The sequence below is a fragment of the Chlorocebus sabaeus genome, chromosome 23 (assembly GCF_047675955.1).
Source record: "Chlorocebus sabaeus isolate Y175 chromosome 23, mChlSab1.0.hap1, whole genome shotgun sequence".
Taxonomy (NCBI): domain Eukaryota; kingdom Metazoa; phylum Chordata; class Mammalia; order Primates; family Cercopithecidae; genus Chlorocebus; species Chlorocebus sabaeus.
The window spans coordinates 42,414,510-42,438,515 of NC_132926.1; the positions used below are offsets into that span (position 1 = coordinate 42,414,510).

The 24,006-nt window shown below is 55.2% G+C and overlaps 1 long non-coding RNA gene across 5 annotated transcripts in view; it reads right to left on the reverse strand.

The window, feature by feature from the left end:
* Window positions 1-12,862: 12,862 nt before the first annotated feature.
* LOC103244645 (uncharacterized) overlaps window positions 12,863-24,006 on the reverse strand; it is a 33,558-nt gene continuing 22,414 nt past the window's right edge. For 4 of the 5 annotated variants that reach the window (XR_012090839.1, XR_012090841.1, XR_012090840.1 and 1 more), the window contains 4 exons: window positions 19,203-19,372; window positions 17,932-18,055; window positions 16,781-16,895; window positions 12,863-15,146 (listed from right to left, as the gene is read on the reverse strand). This is a non-coding gene — a long non-coding RNA (uncharacterized lncRNA). The other variant, XR_012090843.1, reaches the window with a different exon arrangement.

The window sequence follows — 24,006 nt, forward strand, 5'->3', positions numbered from 1 at the left end:
TGAGGGACTTACAGGCATATAAGGCTGAGGCAGGGACCGGCTGCTCTTTCACATCCCTGCTTCACAACTGTGCAAAGCCCCTTTTACAGCCAGAAGCATAGAAACCCTGACAGGTGAACAGACTGATTCAGCTTTGTCCAGATCCTCTGGCCAGAAATTCTACAACACTGATTAAACGATTTCTGGGAGACAGGAAAGAATAGAGGAGAAGGCTGAGTTCAAATCCCAACCTTGTGCTCACAAGCATAGTGACATTGAGCAAGTGACTTCGCCTCTCTGTGACTTGATTTTCCCATCTGTAAAATGGGCTGACATCACATCTTACTCACAAGTGGTCGTGAGGACTCAATGATGTGGATCAGGCAAAAAACTGAGCACCAGGCCTGGCACGCAGCAGGGACTCCAAGATGTTGACAGGCAATGCTGTGGTTTGTATTTGCCTCTGAGTCTTTCTTCTCTCACAGATCTTCCCTGAGACGAGGGCATCTTGAGGATAAGGGCTGTATTTCCCTTTTATTTGCGTATTTATTTTTATTATCCTAACCACTAGACCACCAGGGAAGGGCTACATTTCCTCCATCAGCCTAACATTGACCTTGGGAGCAGGAGATCTCCGGGGCAGGCTGCTGTTGGGAATGAGCATTCATTGCTGTTTTCGTTATTTTCATTGTTATCAGTATATCATTCTCTATTGGCTGTAGCACCATCAGCACACACCCAACAGGCTTGTGGGTTGTTTGGGAGAGCCATTCCTCCTCATATTGCCGCAAAGGCAGACCACAAGCCCTATGCAGGGTGCACCCTGGATCTAGCAGCTCTCATTATACCCCATTTGCCACTACCCTCCTCCATAGGGTGCCAGGAGCCTGCCTGGAAGAAGAAAGCCACTGAGTCATTCTGATTCCTGCTCAGGGAGCCAGAATCAGCAGCAGAGCCAGCCAGCCCATCCAAGGGAGGATCAGGGGCAGAGCTAGACTCCTGGGACTCTCCTGGCAGCACAACCCAGGGGCTGAGCATGGTGGCACCAGGAGCCAGATTTGGGAGAGGAAGTGGAGGTAGGAAATGCAGGGCTCCAGTGGCTGGACCCTGACAGAACAAGAAGGGGCAATGGCAGGCATCTGTGAGCACACCTGTGGGTCACCCCGGGAACACACCTGTGGATCTGGCACCAGGCAAAGTCTCCACCACCCTGGGAGACAGAGAGCTCAACCCAATTGCAGGTAAAGGCTATAGACTCGGAGAGGTTCCATCAGCTACCAGAGGTCACACAGCACCTGGTAAGAAGGTTCAGGCAATGCCTGCTCAGATGCCTACAATCCCTGATCCTCATGTCCTGAGTGCATGGCCAGGCCCAGGGCTGGGGTAGGGGGAATAGAAGCAGTCAGCAACCCTGTCCATACTGGCAGATGGAGGGTGGGACCAGGCATCACAGGAGATTGAGGACCAAAGGTCAGGGAGCAGGGCAGGAGAAATGAGGCATTCTGGGCAGTGGGCTACAACCTGGGCGTAAACATCGAAGGCCTTTGTCCTCAGCCTGGCTCACCCCAAGCTTGTCATGTGACCTTGGGCAAGCCCTGGCCTTTTTCTGAGCCTCAGTTTCCCCAGTTACCCTATGAAAACTCTGAGCTCCAACACTCTCCCTATCAGTTCTGAGTCAGGCCTCCGCAGGCATGCCAGCAGGGCTGATAGGCTTGAGGGGCCAGAGAGGGGCCTGTGCCCAGGCGGCCGTCCTCTCCCCACCCATGGGCACACAGGGTCTTCACTGAAGAAGCACAGTGTATACAAATAATTAAATGGAAGAATTGGAGTGATTAGGGCAGATGATTATTGTCAAATTATGATTTATCTTGTAGTGGAATTAGTATTCCCCCAAAGGGCCCGGCGTGGCGCGGCGCCCGCCACGGCCCGTGATTAATCGCCGTCTCCAGAAGGTCACCTCCAGCCACTGCAGATTAACTCAGTGGGGAAACTTCTTTCCGTAATTCAAGCTGTTGTTCCCACAACCTGTCATCCGCCGCAGAAAAGGACGATTTCGTCAGGGAGCCCAGGGCGGGGGCCAGCCAGCTCCTGGGCCCCTCCTGGCTGCAGACATGATATATGGTGCGTCCCGACACGGGTGACCACGAGGGGGGGCAGCATCCGCCCGTGTGGTGGGCAGCAGGAGGCAGGAGCAGGGAGAATGTGGGGGAAACGAGGCGCCGCCAAGCAGAAGTAGGCTGTGAGTGGAGAGAGAGCGCGCGGGCGGTGGCAATTAGGAAGAAAATTGGATTTTTCAGCGTCCAGAGGCAGCTGGGATCTGCGGTGTGCGGTGCAGCCAATCCTCCCTTTCCAACACACACAGGCACCCAGCTCCAGACAGGCAGGGACTCCCCAGGAGAGACGGAGAACGGGAAGATAGGAAATGTAGAACCAGACCAGGGCAGAGATTTCAGCCCCCAGCTCTGTGACCTGCACCACCCCTAGGTCTCCCCTTCAGTGCTACCTGGAGCATGGAATGCGAGCTGGAGGAGAATCCACTTACGAAGGCCCCTGCCAATCCAGCAAGAAGAACGTGGTGAGGACTGAGGCTGGGCCGGGCAGAACCTCCCGCCAGCGGCAAGAAGGGGCCCCTGGGCAAAGGCAGCTTTCCTGACCTTGGAGCCAGAACCAAGATCCCATTCCCCCAGTGGGAGACACTGCCCAAGCCACATGCCCAGGTCAACTGGAGCTGCTAATCATGGCCACCTCTGTCTGGTAGCCCAGGCCAGGTCTGGGAGGAAGCATGGAATCCCTGGCCTGTCTCCCTGCGCATGGAGAACAGTGGATACAAAGTCCCCAAACCCTGCCTCTTCACTCTGGCCTCACTCCCCAACCTCTAGTTCCTGGATGCTGGGAGCAGGGTAGTAAAAGGCATAAGTGCCTCCCTTTCCAGTCTCTACCTTCCAGCCAACCCTGCAGGGAGGATGGTTTGTGCCCACACCACACAAGTGAGGAGGCTGAAGGAAGGTGACTTCCTGCCCTGAAGCTGCCCTGGCTCTCCAGCACCCTCAGGATTACTTTCAAGATCTTTCCAGGCCCTGCCCTTGCTGCCTGCATGGTCCGCAGCACTTTACAGCCCAACCCCCTGCCCTTCTCCCCACCTCCAGAAACACTCACTGTGCACTATTCTTTCAGGCCTCTGGGCTTCAAACATTCCTGAAATGTACTTCCCGTCCCCAGCCCTCAACCAGCAAGCTTCCATTTATCTTGCTCTATCCAGCTCACTTGTCTCTTCAGAAAGAAAGGGTGCTCCCGGGCCCACTAGAAGCCTCGCCCTTGTGAGCACAGATCACCACCCCATGCAGAAAGCACACTACACTGGCCTCTCCCAGCAGACAAGGCACTCCTACATCTATCTGTGGCCTCCTACACCTGTCTCCCCAGTGCAGGGCAGACTAACCCAACCCAAGTTGGTACTCAAGAAACCATTTGGGTTTTTTGTTTCGTTTTGTTTTGTTTTTGAAACAAGAGTCTCACTCAGTTGCCCTGGCTGGAGTGCAGTGGCACAATCCTAGCTCACTGCAGCCTCTATCTCCTAGGCTTAATCTATCCTCCCACCTTGGCCTCCTAAAGTGCTAAGACAACGGACATGAGTCACCATGCTCAGCCTCAAGAAAGCATTTGTAAGACACCAGGGGCTGGTGAGGGACCTGCACTCCTCCACTCTCCTCAGCCCACAACCCCGACTTGTTGACTTGTCAGGCCCCAGAACTAGGGTATGCTGGGGAGAGGACAGTGGTGAGAGTCCTTGCTGGCTGCTGTCCTCAAGGTCTGGAGGCCTCCTTTTAGTTAAGAACAGAAGCATATATTATGTATACGTTGGTTTGCTCAGAACATTCTAGGGTTGGAGATATTTAGAGTTGTGAAGACCCAGCACTGTTTGGAAGAGAAAATCTCTTTCTCTCCCTCTTAAGGGTGGGGACGGGGGAACAACTCTTTCCAAAATCATTGGGACTAACACCGGCATTTTATTTGGGGGAAGAAGGGGGCTTTCCATTCCCTTCAGGGACTGCCTGGCAGACACTACCCCCCTTGAGTCTTTGGTTGATGGTGATAAAAACACCCATCCACACTACATCTGATGCTCAAAACACCCTTTGCTGCGTTCTCACTGACTCTTAAGGGACAAGCTGAAGAAGCTTGTGAACCCCCTTTTACAGATGCAGGCAAAGACCAGGGTTGGGGTGGTGGTGGCAGGTGATTTGCCCAATTGCTGTAAGCAGTGGAGATGGCTGTGAGTGTGAGGAGGATGATTCTAGTCCCACTGCCCACCCAGCCCACTCTGTGGCTCCACTAGCTTCTCACATAGGCAGCTCCAAACGCTTTACCCCCATCCTAGAGCCCAGGAGGGGTGGGAGAGCAGCAGATGGCTTGGCTAGGGGCCCTCCCAGGAGATAACCCGCTTCATGCAATCTATGGGCCTGATTCCAATCCCAGCCATGCCCCTCACTACCCTGGACCTTGAGCAGGTCACTTTCCCTCTCTGTGCCTGTTTCTTCGTCTGTAAAAACATGAATGGAGACTGGGGCCTGACCTGCAATTAGGAAGTGCTCAAGAAATTTGAGTTGTGCTTGTTTTGGGTGGTTTTATCGCCTTCATCACCTCACTATCCCTTGTGGAAGAGTGGGGGAAGCTAATAGCTTCCCCATTTCCCAGCGGAGGAAACTGAGTCAGGGCATAGCCTCTAGCAGACAGAGGACATCACCAGATAAAGGATCCTGAAGGCCAGCCATGATTCTGCCGCCCCTCTCAAGTCCCTCCATTGCTCCTAACCCTTGGAAGACAACACAGTCGCCCAGCCAGAAGAATCCCACCAGCTGGGTTCTTCCCTATTCCTAGGGCGCTCTCCTGAGTCCTGCCTCCCGGTCTGTACCCAAGCTGGTCCCTCCGCCTAGAATCTCCACCTAAACGCCGCTCCCTCCACGAAACTACCCCCAAGGGACCCTGTGCCCGGCTGAACCGCGCAGCCCAGCCACTGACCACCTGATCACCCCAGGCAACCCTCTGAACCCCGCACGGGTTGGGCAAGGACTTCCCAGTCTGACCCTAGATGCTTGAGCGGGACCCCGGTGGGTGCCCCAACCCCGGGGGAGCGCAGCCCGCTCCCCAACCCCACTCCCTCCAGAGCCGCGGCCCGGGCTTTGATCCGGCTGCCTCTGCGCCCCAACCTGATTGGCATCGAATTACGCCGCGCAGCGGAGGCAGATAATGGCGGGAGGCGCGGCAGACATGAAAGTGGGGGCGCAGCGGCAGTCCAGGCCGTTGTTAATGACCCAATAAAAAGAAAGAGGGGGGAGAAATAACCCTCCCTTCCCTCCCCGCTCCCAGACCGCGACCGGTGCACACAAAGCCGCCGCCGACTCGGAAATTACGGAGGCTCAGCCCAGAGCAGCGTGACCGGGGGTTGGGGCCTGCGCTCACCTGGCGGAGCGCGGGAGGGCGGGCGGCAGCCACGGGGACACTTGCGGAGGCACAGACACAGCCACACTGACAGGCGCATACACTGAGCCTGTCTTTAATAGTCTATTTTCATCATTTTTTTTGCGTTGTGTATTTTTTTAAGTATACGAAAATATTTTATTTCCTAATTACTGAGATTTGTTGGAGTCCCCTTAAGTTCTGTGCCGACACTAGTCCAGATCCTGAAACAGTCACACAGACAGCACCATTTAGTCATGCACACGGTGTGTCGCATACACACAGAACAGTTACAGTCTCACACACAGTCACACACGGATACAGAGACACAGTCACAGCATCACACACTGTGGCACCTAGAGTCTCTTTCGGAAACAGGCACGGAGCCTCATGCACACGCACACATACCCAACAGGGCCGCAGAGATGCTCACACAGAAACACACCCAGAAGCAGGACAGACACAGACACGTCAAAGACACACACAGAGACAAATAGAGAGGAAGCTCCCAGGAACATACACACATCACACAAGCTGTGCAGAGAGGGACACAGAATGATGCAGGCAGAGCTACAAACACAAACATGCAACAATATAGAGACCAGCACAAACCCATAACGTCCCAAAGATACTCATGCACACAAACACCCAGGCATGCTGGGACACACACACATCCAAGCACAAATCCCCTCCCCACTAGCATCTCTGGGACACACCCTATATACCCTCTCAGCCACCCATGTCACACCCACACTCACACATGTTCAAGTGTATTCGAGCTAGAGCCCACGACTGGGTTGACCCACAGCAGAGATGGGGTGGTGTGGCTGGAATACAGACCCCAGAGGATCCATCTACCTACCCAGGACATGACAGTGGGAAGGGACGTGGGTGGCGCTGCCTCAAATCCATGAGGCTGGGGCAGATGGCTTAAATTGTCAGAATTTCAGTTTTATTTGTCTATAGAATGGGGTTCAGCTCCTCCTCTACGGGACTGTCTGCGACTCAATAAGCAAGCACTAAATGTTAGCTGCCATTATCATGTGGATTCCCTTGGGGGCAGCCCAGACCCTCTCCACTGCACACACACACACACACACACACACACACACACACACACACACACCCCTTAGCTCCCAATCAAACTCTGCTGCTAAGGAGGTCCCTCTTTTTTGTGTTTTTTTGAGACAGGGTCACCCAAGCTGGAATGCAGTGATGCAATCACAGCTCACTGCAGCTTCAACTTCCCAGGTTCAAGTGATCCCCCAACCTCAGCCTCCCAAGTAGTTGGGATTACAGGTGGGTGCCACCATACTGGCTAATTTTTTTTAACTTATTTTATTATTATTTTTTAATTTGAAGCAGGGTCTCACTCTATCACCCACGCTGGAGTGCAGTGGTGTGATCTCAGCTCACTGCAGCCTCCGCCTCCTGGGATCAAGCAGTCCTCCCACCTCAGCCTCCCAAGTAGCTAGGACCACAGACACGCACCACCACGCCCCAGTTATTTTTTTATATTTTTAGTAGAGATAAGGTCTCACCATGTTGCGCAGGCTGGTCTCAAACTTCTGAGCTCAAGAGATCTGTCCAACCTCCCAAAGTGCTGAGATTAAAGGTGTGAGCCACCACACTCTGCTAATTTTTTAATTTTAGAGATGGGGTTTCACCATGTTGTCCAGGCTGGTCTTGAACTCCTAGGCTCAAGTGATCCTACAACCTAAGCCTCCCAAGTAGCCAGGACTACAGATATGCAACACCCAACCCAGCTTATTTTTTAAATGTTTTTGTAGAGATGGGATTTCCCCATGTTGCCCAGGCTGGCCTCCCAAAGTACTGGGATTATAGGCATGAGCCATCATGCCCAACCCCTCTTAAATCTAATCTGAGTTCCTCATTCTGTAATCTAAACCCAACTCTGGGTCAGGTGCAGTGGCTCACGCCTGTAACCCCAGCACTTTGGGAGACCAAGACAGGTGGATCACCATGGCCAACAGGGTGAAACCCCATCTCTACTAAAAATACAAAATTAGCACGGTGTAGTAGCACATGCCTGTCATCCCAGCTATTTGGGAGGCTGAGGCAGGAGAATCGCTTGAACCTGGGAGGCAGAGGTTGCAGTGAGCCGAGATTGTACCATTGCACTCCAGCCTGGCCAACAAGAGTGAAACTCCATCTCAAAAACCAAACCAAACCAAACCAAACCAAACCAAACCAAACAAACAAACAAAAAACCAACTCTGGGAACAGGGACATCTAGCCTTTCCTGCTCCAAAAAGCAGCCCCATGTGCAGCAGGGGTCCTGAGGGCAGATGGGACTCCTGTGGGATGAGTCTCTAGGGCTTGGCCTCTCTGGGCCTTGGTTGTCTTCACCATCAAATGGGTTAACAGCATCAGCATCCAACACAAGATGCTTCTGGGAGGATGAAATAGCTCTTAGGCTGAGTTCATGGGCCATGGCTAGAGTTGATGGTCCATGTTAGGGTCAGAAGTGAGGGGTCAGGATGCACACACCCCTCCCACTAGGATAAAAGTCCTCACTGTCACTCCTTCTGAGGTGGATAAGGGGACTTTATGAGCCAAACCTCAGAGCCTAATTAATGCAGTTAATTACAGGCCCAGCCACACTAGCCGTGGGGACAGCTGGGATGGAGGGTCACAGCTCAGTTACCCAAAAGGATGGAGGGGCAGGAAACAAGGTTATTGGTGGCCTTCTCCTCCCCCATGGCCCTGAATGGAGGCTTTCCTATGCCCTGCTAATCAGCGCCCATCCTGCAGCCCCAGCTCACTGGGCAAGTCGCTTCTCATGTCCAAATCCAGTTTCTCCTGCTGCAGCTCAGGAAGCATGTGGGATCGGCAGTCAGGGTCCTGGCTGTCTCTAATCAGGCAGGTTAGTTAGATTGGTCTCCCAATGGCTGGGCTGAGCAACACTGAGTTTGATGGCGATGGTGGGGTGGGTGGGTTGAGGCATAACTTCTTGGAGTCCAGTGTCTAGCCCAGGAGAAAGGCAAGAATGAAGACAGGAGCTGGTGGCAAGGAAGAAAATGCCCCCTTCTCCCTCAAAGGGGCCTGTGCAAGTGATGCTTTATGGGGGGTAGGGGGGCGGAGGGGGTGGTCGAAGACTGGCCAGGGCTGCAGCAGGAGGGGGCAGCCCATGCAGGCAGGGGAGCTGCCATGTTATAAATCACCCTCGACTCAATTAGAGCCTGTGAAAGGTTGTGCACACCCAGCAGAAAGCTCCGCTCTTGGCGGGCAGCCAGCTGAGGGGGGTGGGGGCGAGAGCTTGTGTGTGCCTACATGTGTGTATGTGTGTGCCTGTGTCTTACTGTGCAGATGTGCTTGTGTGCCCTTGTGTTTCTGTGCCTGTGTGTACCTGTCTGTGCCTGACCCATGTGTGCCTGTGGTGGGGGGAGAGTATATACGCCTGTGGACTCTTGCATATACAATATGCTCCAACGTCCTTGTGTTTGTCACCAGGTGCATCTGTATGCACCTGTTCATGCCTATTTGTGCTGTGTGTGCACTTGTGTGTGTGTTGGATGGGTGGCTGTCCTCGTGCCCATGTGCACTCGAGTGTGAGTGTGTGTGTGATTGTGTCTCTCCATCACTCTGTCTCTTTTTTTTTTTTTTTTTTTTGAGACGGAGTCTTGCTCTGTAGCCCGGGCTGGACTGCAGTGGCCGGATCTCAGCTCACTGCAAGCTCCGCCTCCCGGGTTTACGCCATTCTCCTGCCTCAGCCTCCTGAGTAGCTGGGACTACAGGCGCCCGCCACCTCGCCCGGCTAGTTTTTTGTATTTTTAGTAGAGACGGGGTTTCACCGTGTTAGCCAGGATGGTCTCGATCTCCTGACCTCGTGATCCGCCTGTCTCGGCCTCCCAAAGTGCTGGGATTACAGGCTTGAGCCACCGCGCCCGGCCCCACTCTGTCTCTTTATGCCTCCTTGCCTGTGTGCACCCAGGTGAAAGTGCATGCTGGTGATGAGTTGAGCTGGGCTGGATGTGTGGGTGGGAATGGAAGGGTGTTCTTATGGTAGGGGAGAGTTACGTGTATTTAGGGAGAGGCAGAAACAGAAAAAGAGACATGGATTGATGGAATTATGGGCAGGCAGAGAAAGAGTGAGAGCCAGAGGAACTTAGTAGAGAGAGACGTGACCGGTAAGGGAACTAAGCTTTGAGGAGCGTGAGGGGCTTGGCAGTGTGGAAGACCTGCCAAGGCCAACCACCTCCACCACTGAGTCAAGAGGCTGGACTGGCTGGGTGCGGTGGCTCACACCTGTAATCTCAGCACTTTTGGAGGCTAAGGTGAGAAGATTACCTGAGGTCAGGAGTTCCAGACCTGCCTGGGCAACATACGGAGACCCAGTCTCTACAAAAAAATGTAAACATTAGCCAGGCATGGTGACATGTGCCTGTAGTCCCAGCTACTTGGGAGGCTGATGTGGGAGGATTGCTGAGCCTAGGAGGCTAAGGCTGCAGTGAGCAGAGATCACGCCACAGCACTCCAGCCTGGGTGACAGAACGAGACCCTGTCTGGACCCTAGCCATGCCATGGAAACACTGTCCTAGCGTGGCCAAGGAGCAACCTTAGAGGTCATCTCTCCTTCCCTGATGATGGGCAGTGATAAGCATCGACATCTCGATTATCTCACAGAACGCTCACAGGCACACTGTGAACCATGCACTATTATAATGTCCACTTCGTAGATACCAAAACTGAGGCTCATTGACTTGCTCTCAACAAGTAAAGTAGAGCCAGGGTCTGAACCTGGGTTTGTCTAATTGCAAAGGTCTTGCCACATTCTTTACTGTTTCCCCAAGTTTCCCAGTGGGTCACACTTGAAGGGGGTGGGAGGAGAGTCCATGTGAGTATGTGTAGGTGGGTGGGTATGCCTCCCCATCTGCCTGGGCACTCTTTGAACCCCAGGCTGTTGTGCCCCTAGGGCCAGCACACAGTAGATGCCAAAGAAATATCTAAGTAGGGAACCAAGAGTAGCTGCCAGAAGGGAGCTTGGGGTGGGGAGAGGAGTCTGTGAACCATCCCAAGGATACTGGCCACCTCCGTCCCCCTCCCAGGTAGGAGGTGCTGTCCTGAGTCCCAGAAAACTGTGGAATAGGAGCTGAGATTTTCCCAGAGCTAAGCTGGGCTCTGCCTCATCTTCATTCATACCCAGAGCCGAACCACCTGGATGTATCTCTAGACCAGCATCATGTCTCACCTATCCCTCCTCTACCCAAGCCACAATGACATCCAGACCCTGTCATGCCCCCAGGAACACTTGGGGCCCTGAATCAGGATCCCCATGGGAGAGGCCTGCATAGGCACCATTAGCCAGGAGCCAATTTGGAGCCCTGGACTTAGTTTCCCCCGTCTATAATGGCATTTCTTTGAGGAGGACTAGGAGGGCTCTAAATCACTCAGTCCTGGGCCTCCTTGCTCCCTGGAGAAACCCACCCCAGAAATCGCCCCAGGTCTCCGATCCAGCAAGGCTGGATAGGGTGAGGAACGCAAACCCAGAATGGGCTTCGGTCTCCCTCTTGCCCCAGACACCCAGGCCCCACAAAGGTTCCTCTTCCCCAGGCTCTTGGGAGACTCTTTCCCTGAACCACCATCCCGTCAGTGGCCTCGTTCTGCTCTCATTTACTGACCAGGTGCCAGGGGTGGGAGGAGCATGGGCCTTCCCTAGGGCAACCTCCAGGAGGAAACCTAGCTTTGTGCTGAGCCTTCACCCTGCCTTTTCTGCAGGCCCCACATCTGGAACCATTTCAGGAAGAAGCATAGGACTGAGCTGCCCCTCCTTTGAAGATGTGGCTATGGGGAAGGGTCATGCCCTTTGGGAGGTTGGGGGTCACAATGCATGGATGGCACCCCTCCTGAGGCTAGGAAAAGCGAGGAGAGGGAGCAACTGGAATGGGCAGCGCTGGTGGAGGCTGGGCAGGTTGGAGTTGAGGTATTCATATTTTGGGTTTTTTTGGGTTTTTTTTTTTTTTTTTTTTTTTTTTTTTTGAGACGGAGTCTTGCTCTGTCACCCAGGCTGGAGTGCAGTGGTGCGATCTCAGCTCACTGCAAGCTCCACCTCCCAGGTTCATGCGATTCTCCTGCCTCAGTCTCCCGAGTAGCTGTGACTACAGCTGCCCACCACCACACCTGGCTAATTTTTTTGTATTTTTAGTAGAGATGGGGTTTCACCATGTTAGCCAGGATGGTCTCCATCTCCTGACCTCATGATCCACCCTCCTCGGCCTCCCAAAGTGCTGGGATTACAGGCGTGAGCCACCACGTCCGGCCTGGTTTTTTGTTTGTTTGTTTTTTTTAAGACAGTCTCACTCTGTTGCCCGGGCTGGAGTATAGTGGCACAATCACAGCTCACTGCAACCTCAACCTCCTGGGCTCAAATCATCCTTCCTCTTCAGCCTCCCAAATTGCTGGAACTATAGGCTCACACCACCATACCCAGCTAATTTTTGGTGTTTTTCGTTTGTTTGTTTTGTAGAGATCGTGTTCTGTCATGTTGCCCAAGCTGGTCTCAAACTCCTAGGCTCAAGCAATCTGCCCACCTTGGCCTCCCAAAGTGTTGGGATTACAGGCGTGAGCCACTGTGCCCAGCCAGTTGAGGTAATTGTGTTCTTAGTGCTCAGCACTGGAAGAGGAGCAGCTCCTCCAATATGTGGGATCAGGTGACAAGTGCAGAGATGACCAGCATCTTCATCCCGGAGGAAAGGAATCCAAGCTTCATTCTTGGTAAGCCTCAGTTTCCCCATTACTAAAATGGAGACATTACTTTCCACACAGGATTCTGGGGAGGATCCATGGTGAAAGCGTGTTTTGGCACAGGGCCAACACATCTTAAATGCTCAGAATGGGGTAGTGGCTGCTGCTGTTGCCACCATTACTGCTTTGCTTAAAACATAGCTGCTTCCACCAAAGCTGCCATCCGGCTGAGAAGATCAGCAGAACACACCCAAATCAGTCAGGGAAAATGCAATCAGACACTGGAACTCTGGGAAAGGAGGATCCCGGAGGGCTGGGCAGTCAGGAAGAAGTTCTCAGAGGAAGTAACGTGGGGCTGGACTTCAGAGATGGGAGAGTGAGGCCAGCCAGAGAAGTGGGAAGAGGGCATGCTAGAGGGGAACCTGCTGAGCAAAGCCCTGGAACAGGAGGGTGTCCTACAGGTCGGGTGGGCCTGAGTGTGTGAGGAGCAGAGAGGCCAGCTGGGGTTGGTTGGGTGCTCCAGGGGGCCTGACTTACCCTGGGGAGAGGAAGGGGGGAGACTGGATGCTAACTGCCACCCCTAAGGAATGACTGTCTGCCCTGAGGCCCATCCTACCCCACCTGCACTGCATCCCAGCAGAAGTCCTGAGGATCTGCAGGGGGCCACTGACACCCACCCCTATGTATTCACACTCCTGACATACACCAGGGCTTCTAGAAATCAGGTGGCTGCTCCCTTCTCTCTTTATTTATTCCCTGTTTTTTCCCTTTTCAGGAGACGATAATTATTCAGATCATCGCGGTGATTTACTTGGTAATCAGAGCCGCTCGATGCGGTGGCCGCGGAGCCGAGACAGACGAGCATTGCCTAGGAGGATTGGCGGGCCGGGGGCTCAGCCCCCCTCCCTCCCACCTGCCCGGCCTTTGTTCTCTTCGAGGTCTGCACCCGCGCTGCCTGGCGGGCAGTGGAGGCGCCCACCCGCGCGGACATGGCAGCAAGCTCGGGGTCTTGGGAATGAGTGTGCACATGCGTGCGCCCGGGGGGAGGGGAGTTTGGGGTCTCGTGTGTTGCTGGGTGCTGGCTTGAGAATGATGGAGTACCTGTGTGCATGTTTGGGGCTGGTAGTGGTGGTGGTTGGGAGTGTACCAATGCATGAGCATTGCGGTCAGGTGTGTAATTGGAATGTGTGCACCTGTGTGATTACCGGGGGTCTAGGGTACATCTGTCTCTGCAGGCTTGTTCAGAAGTGCAATGGGCAGGTGCCCAAATATGTGTATTTTAGGCACATAGCGGGGAGGAGAAGAGAGTTGAAGCTCCTGCGCTGAAGCTGTCTGAGGTGATCATGGAATCATGGATGTGGCAAGGGTGGGTTCTAGCTCAGTCTCTCCGACCCTGTCAGGTTGGGGAGGTGGGCTGGGGGCAGCGGAGTGTGAATCAGCTCAGATCCAAATGCGGAGTTCTCCTGGGGCAGTGCTGGGGCCCCGGGGGTCACGTGAATACAGATGTGGCTCCGTTCACAGGCTGTGTTCACACGTGTCCGCAGACCTTCGCCCCCTCCCGCCAGCGGGCTGGCGCAGTTACGGTGACCTCATTACCGCCTCCGCAAAGGCCCCTTGAAATCCCTGCGCCGTCGCATTTGGCTGCTCAAAGTGATGGGAACGGCCTGCGCTTCCTGATCAATCGCTTAAAATTCAGGGTCGGCTCGCTCGCGGGAGAGGGCTGCCTGCCAGCCCCGCGCACCGCGCTCTGCCGCCTCCCCCTACACCCCCTCCTTGCTTTGGGGGGGGGGCAATGCTGTCGTATTGGAAAACATCCCCGCGCTGGCTGGGGGGCCCGGTGGGGCCAGCGCTGGAAGCCGTTCCACTCGAGCAGATGGCTGTGAAACTTTGGCGGCGAGATAAATTGGGTCTGACGGCGTGAGGCCGGCTCACAGATGGGCGGGATTCTCACGCCGGCCCCCACGTCCGGCCGGGCTGCGGGCAGGGCCGACACCGCTCAGAGCCCCCTTTGGGCACCCGCCTCGCCAGCACAAGCCTTCAGGAGGCCACCCATCCGGCAACAGCCTTCCTCAGCCGAAGGCAGCCTCCACCACATTCCTTCCGGCCCCAGATCTCCCCAGAGAGGAGCCCAGAGGGAGGGACAGCCCCCAGCCCCCGCCCGGTCACCTCCGCCAAGCTGGCAGCTGGGCTTTCCCCCTCCTCTGCCATCCGCAGAGGCCTGAAGCGTGAAGGTTAACAGCTGGGGGGGAGGCTGCGTCTCCCTCTCTCACCCCCGCTCTGCTGCAGCCCCGCCCACCTGCCAGCCCAGGGGATGTCGTAAACAGGGCTGTGAGGTGTGTGTGTGTGCGGGGGGTTGGGGGGTGACTGAAGCGGGGGAGAGAAGAGAGAGTCAGACAGACAAAGGGAGGAACGAAAATGAGCAAGAGGCGAGCGGAGACCTGAGCAGAGACTGACGGACAGAGACAGCTAGAGGCAGAGACAAGCAGAGAAAGAAATGGAGATGGAGATGTGGAGATAGACACGGAGACACCCAGAGAGAGAAGGGAGGGAGGAGGAACCTCAGAGCCAGAGAGGAGACACACAATGAAAGTGGGAGGAGGGCGAAGGACCAGGCAAGGGGACACGATACTGGCAGAAATGCAGAGCTGCGGACGACCGTGGAGGGTGGGGACGAGCCGAGGTTGGGAGCAGGGTGCGACCCTGGGCTACCCTCACCCCCGCACCCCCGCCACCAGAGCTGGGAGCCAGAGCAAGGCAGCGTCGCTGCCCCTGGGTGCGCCCTCCATCGCTACGCCACTTGCCCGCCTCGGTTTCCCCGGGAGCGCTAGATGAAGGAAATGGCGGGGTGGGGGAGCTGTGGGGGTCGGTGGGTGCTGCGCGGCCATCACACGGCAGCAAAGCCAGCCTGTCTCGCAGCCTCCCTCGCGCATCAGTCCAGCGGGCAGATATCGATCCGGCCCAGCCAAGCTTTATACTCGCGGCCTGCAGCCCGTTCCCTGGCGGTCCTACAAAGAAAGGGTGGCTTACTTATCGGGCCTCCCCGCGGGGGATTCTGCACCAGAATAACGCCCGCGGGACCAGGGTCAGGGCGGCGAACTCGCTCCCGCCCGTCCCAGCGCGGTCCCATTCGGCAGGCCCAGGTACCCTGCGGCTGGGAGAAGGCTCGGGTGACCCCCAGCCCCGCCTCCTGCAGGGCGCGCAAGGCCAGAGGAAAAAAATCTTCGCTGAGTTGATGAAGTTGAAGTTTCGTTCAGGGCGTGAAGGAGACAGCCAATCAGAGGGCTGTTATTTACATAGGCTCTCTGATTGGCTCTCACGTTGCCTCTTTAGAATGTTACTTTGAGACCTTCACAGAACGAAAAGTCCCCCGCTGGGGGTGGTGGAAGGCTCAGAACCTCCAAGGTTTCAAGTAGGGCTCCCCAGGCCAAGCTTTGAGGGAAGATGGGGAGCTTAGATATAGTTTTGTCCAGCTCTCACGATACAAATGACCAACTTGAGTCTGGAGGGACAGAGAAGTGGAGCTTGGCCTGGATCCAGGAGATGAGTTCGGCCTAGCACTCTGCACTGGGCCCATGACCCCTGACACCTAGATGTGTGGTCACCTTGGCCGTAGGGAGGAGGGGCGTGGTCCTGGCAGCCCCCCTCATCCAATAGCGAGAGAGGGGCTGATTCAATGGTTTGAGGGAGCAGGAGCAGGGAAACCTGGCGGTGCCAGTCTTGTATGTGACCAGACAGTGTGGGTGGTATCGCCATAATAGTCTTGTTTGTGACCAGGCAGTGTGGGTGGTATCACCATGTTGGAAACCCCGCAAATAATGCAGCCCCAGAGGCAGGCCAGGCTGACCCTGAGGTCGTGTCTCACTTGACAGCCTGCGCAGGCACACGTGAACACAGGAGAGCCCAGTGACAGGACGGAGCCTCGGGGCCTCGAGGAGTGGGTTTGCTCTGCAGGGAGTGGCACTGGGCAACCTGAAGCAGCTTCGCACTGCCCCGCATCCGCACTCCTGGGTCCAGCAGACTCTTGGGGATGGGGGCGAAGCCAAGACATTGGCAGCTAGGAGCAGAGAAGTTCTCTCAGAAGGCCTCCACCCTGCCTTCCCCAATGAGTCGGCCCCGCCCACCCATGCTGGGAAAAGGGCCCCCTGGGGTTGCCATTCCAAAATCCTGCCAGGCTTCCTGGCCCACACTTCTCCCCAGGGGGCTCAGCATAGATGACTCAGGACTTGGAGTGGGGCTGTTAAGGGGCAAATGTGGTGGTAGGGGGGCTTGAGTGTGTGGCTGAGGCTGGAAAGTCCCTCCACCATCTGCCTGTAGCAAATTGAGGGGCAGGTAGGAGAATTCACTCTAGTGGGGTTCTAACCCTGCCCCAATTCTTTCACAGTGACAGAGTCTGGAGATCCAGCTCTGTCACTCAACTCTACATAGCCTTCACCCAGAGCCTGACAGTGTATATGAACGAGAGGCTGCACCTGTGAGTCCTTGCGTGCCAGCAGCTGGCCTTGTGACATGCCCCTGTGGGACCTTGGGTTGAGTATCAAGTGCTAGGGCAAACACACATTGTTTGCAGAAGACCCATGGACCCCACAGCCAGTGCAGGACATCTAAGAGACTCCACCACCTGCCAATCCCCAGAACTTACCCTGCTAATGAACCAAACTTGCTGTGTGACTTGGAGTGCAGCTCGCACATCTCTGGGCCTCAAACTTCTCTATAAAACCATGCCCTCCTGAATGTACCATTCCCAGTGGTGGCAGCTGCAGAGAAATCATAATAGCAGGGGCAGGGTCCAAGAAGGGCCTGAGAAGCTGGTTCAGCCTGTGGTCTGGGAGCCAAGTGGGGCAGGGACAAGACTGCCAAGTCCCACGGTTCTCACCAATTCTCATAATCTCATCTCTCCTCTTGTCTTCCTGCCTGCCTCATAAATAGCATGAGGCTGGGCTGGGTCTGGGGCAGGAACGGGGAGCTGCATGTGTGCATTTGTGTGTGTGTGTGTACACACACATGGGGAGGGTGTGAGAGCCTTCCCCCCACCCCCGCCGCTGCCGCCATCGTGCTCTGAGAAGCTGAGATAATCCCTTGCCATCTGTCTTGTGTTGCTAACCCACTCAGCCGGACAGCTGCCCGGGCCACAGCTCTACAGGCAAGCAGGCAGGGGAATGAGGGGTACGGGGGGAGCTAGCCAACTCTGAGGACCAGGCAGCAGGGACACTCAGTCCTCCCATACCAGAATACCCCCGCTCTAGAAAGGGAAAGTAAAGTCAGAGAGGGGACAGGCAGGACTTCCGCCATTCCTGCTTCTGAACCTGGGAAGGAGTGGAGGAGTGAAGACCATTCCCTGGTGTGGGGGTTGGAGGCCAAGCCTCCCAGAATGCAGGAAGGTGAACAGGATCACTGTCTAGCTTATGTTCTCATGAGCCCACACAGATCACTGTGATGGGAGGGGTACAGTAGGACAAGTCAGGCCCTCTGGACCCAGGGAAGGGAAGAAGGGGTCATCTCATCCTTCCCCAGCCTCCAGACAGGCCAGTGTCCCAGGCCTCCCCAGTGGTCAACTTCCCAGAGTCAGGAGGAGAAGGCAGGCTTCTAGGATTTTGGGCGGGTAATGCTTAGTGTACAGGCCCATTGTTCTGATGAGGAAACTGAGGCTCAGAGAGCGAAATGACTTGCCCCAGCTCACCCCATGAGTGGAGGCGCTGGGACTTGGACCAGACATCAGGCTCCAGCAGCCCTAGCTCTTTAGCCAGTTTTATCTGCCTGCTCCCCATCATCAAGTCCCTCACCCTGCCTCACCTTCCCAACCTGTGGCTCTCCAGTCCTGGGGCTCTGATGTTCTGTCAGCTGAAGCCCAGCGACCAGACTCTCAGCAGTATGGTCCCAATGCAGTCCAGGGGATTTCAGCCATGACAAGCAGAGCCTGAGGAAGGATGAAACCGTGCACTCAGTGTGGGCTCCCACCCGCCACCCCCCCTCCCTGTCAATCATCTTTCACCTCTCCCACACGATTAGCACGCTTCCACACACATACACTCTCAAATACAGATCGTACACACTCATGTGATCACACAGGTCCTCACTCACAAAAAGACAGATAAACAGTCACACTTACAGGGCTTGAAAACAATCTTACAGATACAAAGGCAAACTCAGACAGCCTCTCACCTCCTCACACCAACACACAGACCCCAACACTCACACCAAACACACATTCCACCCCCACAACCTCCACACACTGTAGGCTCCCAGTTCCTAAATCTCACCAGCTCCCAACCTCCCAGGTACTCCATCTTACCCCACATGAAGCAGTAACCCTCCAGGGCCAGTACATTGGTAGGAGGGGGGACCAGAGAGAGGTCTGCTCTGTCCTTCCTGCATATGGGTGAGGGCCCTCCAGTAAGGTGCTGGTGAGCCCCCGTACCCTCCCCATCCCCCAAGACTTTGGAGAACTTCCACCTGGCCACAGATCCAAGAGAACAGTCCTCACCTCTTGCCCACAGGGGCTCACAGCTCTCCTAGGCCCAGGAGGAGGACAGGGACTGGGGGAGGCAACTGCCTCTCTTCTGAGGGTCTCAGCTTGCTGGGAAATGGCACATACCCAAATAATCTGACAGTGTTCTGAGCCCCCACAGGACCACAGACTCCAAGTCCTGTTCATGATCCAACCATGACATACCCTTCTTTCTAAACTGCTGCTTCTCTGCCTTTTCCCCACTCCAACCAGCCCTTAAGGGACGCTGGAAGCAAAGGTGAACTGACACCCTCCCACTCCAGGCTGGAATTTTGCTCTCAGATCACTGTGTTCTCTTGAGCCAGAGGGAGCTCCTCCCTGAGCCCAGCTCTCCCGCAGCTAAGGAAAGCCCAGGCTCCAGATACACTCACACACTCATTCACACACAATGTGGCACACTCACACCTGCCCTCACACAGATGCTCACCTGCATACATCCTCACGCACCCTCACAGCCACACTCACACACACACTCACACTGTCACACCCTCCTGCTCTCACACGCTCACTGTCACATGCTCAGCCACACCTCACCCTATCACACTCATGGCCCTACCTGAGCAGGCCGAAGCTTGGGGGCCCTGAGGTCCATAGATCACTGGCAGAGGCTCAGAGGCTGGTGTTGACAGCCCGGTTGTGCAGGGAGAGGGGAAGGGCTGCCACTGAGTCCTGGAGGGTCTTGAATAATTCAGAGTGGTGGTGGCAGTGGTGACCGCAGCCTGTCAGCTGCAAGGAAAGGCTGGTGGCTAGATTGTTCCGGGAAGCTCGCTCCCAGTGGTTTGAGGAGAGTCAGCCCAGTTTGAGGGCTCACCAAACACACAGAGCACTTTTTCCACATGCTTTCAATGAACATCCTCACATGGGCCTGCACAGCAGGCATCATGGCCCCGTTTTCCAGGTGAAGAAACTGAGGCTTTCATGAGGGAGAACTCACAGCTACAAAGCAGGGGCCTCCAGACTCCCACCCACACTCCTCTCCCCCATACCCACATATACCCTAGAGAGAGCTTCCTCTGGTCATCGTGCCCAGATTACAATGAGAGATGCCAGCCATCTGAGGACACTCTGGAATGTGATGCTGTGGCCTGAATCCACGAAGCACCTGGCTCAGGGCCTGCACATAGTAGGCGCTCAGTTGCTGCCTGCCAAATGAGGGCATTGTGCAGAGGCAGCACGGAGTAGCCCGGGGCCATACCTCTGCCTCTTACCCAAGTTGCCAAACCTCTCTGAGCCTCAGTTTCCTCATCTATAAGATGGGCACTAAGTGTATTGGCCTCATGGGATGTTGGTGAGGACTAACCGGGAAAACACACCTAAGCCAGTTAACCTGGGTCTGGTCTGAAAGAAGGGCTCCACATTGCACCTAAATTGTGATGCGGATATCCTTGCCACAAAGAGAGACAGCCACAAAGTGGTGGTCTGCACATACACGTACTCTCTGCCTGGGGCATACTCTTTACTGTCCTTTGCTGTTGTCTCCTTTTCAAGGATGAGTGCTTCTGCCACTTTCTCCAGGATGACAGCCATGAACTCCTGCCATATCCAACACCCCCTTGCTGCTCCCCACTGCCTTCCTTGGCACCCAGGTGGCTGATCTCCTATGAGTCTTGCTGGCTTCTCTACCCTGTATGCTGAGGGTGAGCCCAGTCTGCCCCAGCTCAGGGTCTGCACATAGCAGGTGCTCGCACGTTGCCTGCTAAACTGACAGCCCATGTCAGCACAAAGCAACCAGCATTTTGGGTGCATCCACAGTTAAACCACTAAGGTCATGGGTCTGTTCTCTGCAAAAACAAAAATATCCCACTAGTCATGTCTGATGAGAACCATAGCAAAAGATCAGAATGTGGTGGCTTCACCCAGAAGCAAAGCACCAGGCTCCAAGCCATGTCCCTGACCTGAAGGGGCACCTGCCCAGACCCAGGGGTGCCAACTCCTAGAGGCAGCTGGCATGTGACTACTGTGCCCAGTAGAGAAAGGCAGAGCCACTCAGTCCCCAGAGCCCAGAGCCCCGAGAAAATTATGGAACATCCTCCATATTTGATTCAAAATAAAAACCACAGTAAACCATAGACCCAAAACTTACACGTCGGCTGAAATTAAAATAGCTTCTTGCTACGTTTTCTGGTTTCAATATTCTGGATAAGCTCATGGAAGCTGAATCAGGCAATTTGTCTGTCTCTTGCTTTGTTTCTGCTGTTGCCCCTGCTTTGCAGGGATCTCAGCACACGCTTGGTCTCCCCTCTGAAGCAGACCCCCAGCTGGGTCTGGGGGGGTCTCCTGGTCCTGCACTCCCAGGGCTGATCCCCCCAGGAAGTATTCATGCCTATGCACATCCCCCGCATGGGTTCTTTTGGCTCCTCAGTAGGGGAGCAGGACCAGGGCCCAGCCTTGGCCAAGAGTTGCCCCCAGCAGACCTCTCTCTGCCACTGCTCCCCACAAGGTTTCCAGCACCCCCAGCCCCTCCCTCTTCTGGGGAACCTTGCGGCTGGGCCCATGCCTGCGGCGAGTCTCACCCCAGTATTATTTTAGTCGCAGACAGACACGAGGCAGATGGTGACAACATCCCTTCCCCGCTCCCCACTGACGAGCCGTTGCCGCCCTGAAGCCTCAGGGTTCTTCTCCCTCAGGAATATTTCAGTCCCGACTCGGTGGCTAAATGCGGCTGCTCGTGTGAGACAAGCGCACATCTGCGCCTCCTCCTCCCTACCCCCTACCCATTTCCTGAGGCTGAGCAGAGAGCCCTGGGGAGGCCCTGCCCACTTGCAGCTCTGTCCCATCCTCCTAGCTGCCCTACTGTGTGCCAGGCATCATGCCTTGAGCATGGTACCACTGGGAGAGGGCAGTTACTGTGCCCACTTTACAGATGAGGAAGTTAAGGCTCAGAGTGAAGCAGGGACCATCCCAGATCACACAGCAGGAGAGGAGGCATTCCCTTGGGTCCCAGTGCACCCTGGAGACAGACACAGGCTCCTTCTGCTCCTTCCCCACCCCTCAATCCTCTACCTTACCACCCCTATGCCTACTCCAGGCAACTTGTCTTCCTAGGAGCTCACTATTTCATTGTGCCCACTCTCCTGCATCAACTTGTAGCCCAGGGCACGGGGCTAGCCAGCTAGCTGGTCCTAGCTCAGTGGGTATTCGGCTGTAATTGTGACTACTGAAGGCAGGATGGACAAATGCAGGAGGAGGCCTCTTACATGAGACAGGCCTGGTTTCAAATCCCAGCTTCGTTATGACTTTGGGCAAATCACTTCACCTCCCAGGACCTGTTTCTTCATCTGTACATGCACAGCAGCAGTATCGCCTATCTTTACCCCTAATTCAGTGAGTGACTGCTATATTCCCAGCACCTAAAGCAGGGCCTGGAACACAGTGTGTGCTCAATGCGTATCTGTTAAATGAATGACACAGGTAATGAGATGAGCATCAGCCCTGGCTCTGTGGAGCTGGTCCTCCCTGCAGCCCCACGCTCAACAAGGCCTGGGGCCAGCTCTGCCTCAGTGGCCCACTAGGAGCTGAAGTTGGTCACAAGAGCCAAACAGAGCCTTGTCTCTAGGCCCCTCCCCAAGCCCCACAATGCAAAGTGCTTGGAACTTTAGGGGGTGGGCCATGGGCGCGGGGGGGGCCCCATAATAGGCCTGGGTGCCAGCCAAGTGTGAGAGTTGGGCTGAGGTTGTTTTGGTTCCCTCATGCCCCCTTCTCCAGCCACCCACCCTGACTGGCCAGGGGCGGTGAAGCTGGACAAGGGCTCTCTGAGGGCTTGGGATGCTTTCTGGGCAGGTGAGGACATGTCTATTCCCAGTCAGGCCTCCTGGCTGTGGGCTCCCTATCCCAGCACAGTCCAACCCCCAACCCCCCGCCACACCTCAGCTGGCCTTCTGGGGCTGGGCCAAGATACACACTGACAAACCAGCACACAAAAACACCACCCACCACAGTGACACTCACACCCTGTAAAGATATACAAAGCATATACACACAAACATACACCACCCAACTAACTAAAGGCACAGAAACAAACAGCGACTCAGTGTGCACGGCAAGGTACACAAGCTCTCAATGTCTGTGACACAGAGCAGCCATGTGCACCCAGCGCAGGGCGTATCCACACCGTCACACAGCATGGCTGCGAACACATGTGTGGCACAACCCAGCCCAGGTACATAGCTCAGGAGCACAGATGTGCGCAGCAGAAGGTGTGAGGCCAGTCTTGCACCGAAGCAGAGGTCTGTCTCCCCATACCAGACCAGCAGCTCAGGGACAGGTTGGGGTAGGGACACAGGGCCATTGGAAGAGGAAGAGGAAGAGGGCAGGCCGGGCCCAGGGTGGGGGGTGTGTCGGGGTCAGCTCTGCAACCCCCACTTTTACAGGACTCAGGCTGAGGCATCAGTGCCTGCAACAAGCAGGTTTTTTTGTGGTAAAAAAGTCAGGACTCTCACCCCTAATCACATTGACATGTCACTACCAGTGTCTCCTCTCAGCAGCCACCTCTGCCCAGGTCACCCTCACACTCATGCATGGCATAAGAAACTGGATGAGGCTACTCACAGTCACCATAAAAGCCAATACAAAGGCAAAGAGAGGTTGAGTGTCAGTGCAGGTGTGGAGACACTTGTCAGCAGGGAGTTCTGGGCATCAGACCACCCTCTGCCAATCATGATCGGTCAGGAAGGGTAAGTTCATCTCAGTGGCCACACATCAACCCAGCCCTGAGAACACAGCCCTGAGGCCAGCCAGCATGGGAAGGCCTCCTCATGAAGGACAAAGGCCCTCCTCTCTGACTTTCCCTGTCCCTGGCACATCTCATCCATTGCTTCCCATCTCTGGGCACTGCTCTGTGGTGCCCACTGCCTTGGCACTGGCATTTGAGGGTCCTAGTTATCTGACCCCATCTAGAGCTCTTTTCTCCAGGCCTTCACCAATGCTGTTTCCTCCACCAAGGGTGCATTCCCAGCCCCCACTTTTGGTGGCCTCTTCATCCATCAAAATCAATGCCATCCCCCCAAGAAACCTCCCCAGTCACTGCCAGGAAAAAAATTCTCACTTCAGTGCTGGAATGAGAGATGAGGACCCACGTGGGGCTCTGCTGGACCCCAGTGTCCTAATCAGCAAAATATGAAAGACACGGCCCATCACCCCGAGAGCCGAAGAGACAGAACAACGAGTACAGTGATTCCCAAAGTAGGGTTCACAGACCCCTGGGAGTCTCCCGGACCTTTTCAGGGGTAGGTGAGGTCAAAATTATTTTACTAATAATACTAAGACATTATTTGACTTCTTTATTATGTCTAAGCCACACTGGGTAAAACTGTTGGTGGCTTAGCACAAATCAAACTGTACTAGGAGTCATATTCGGCACA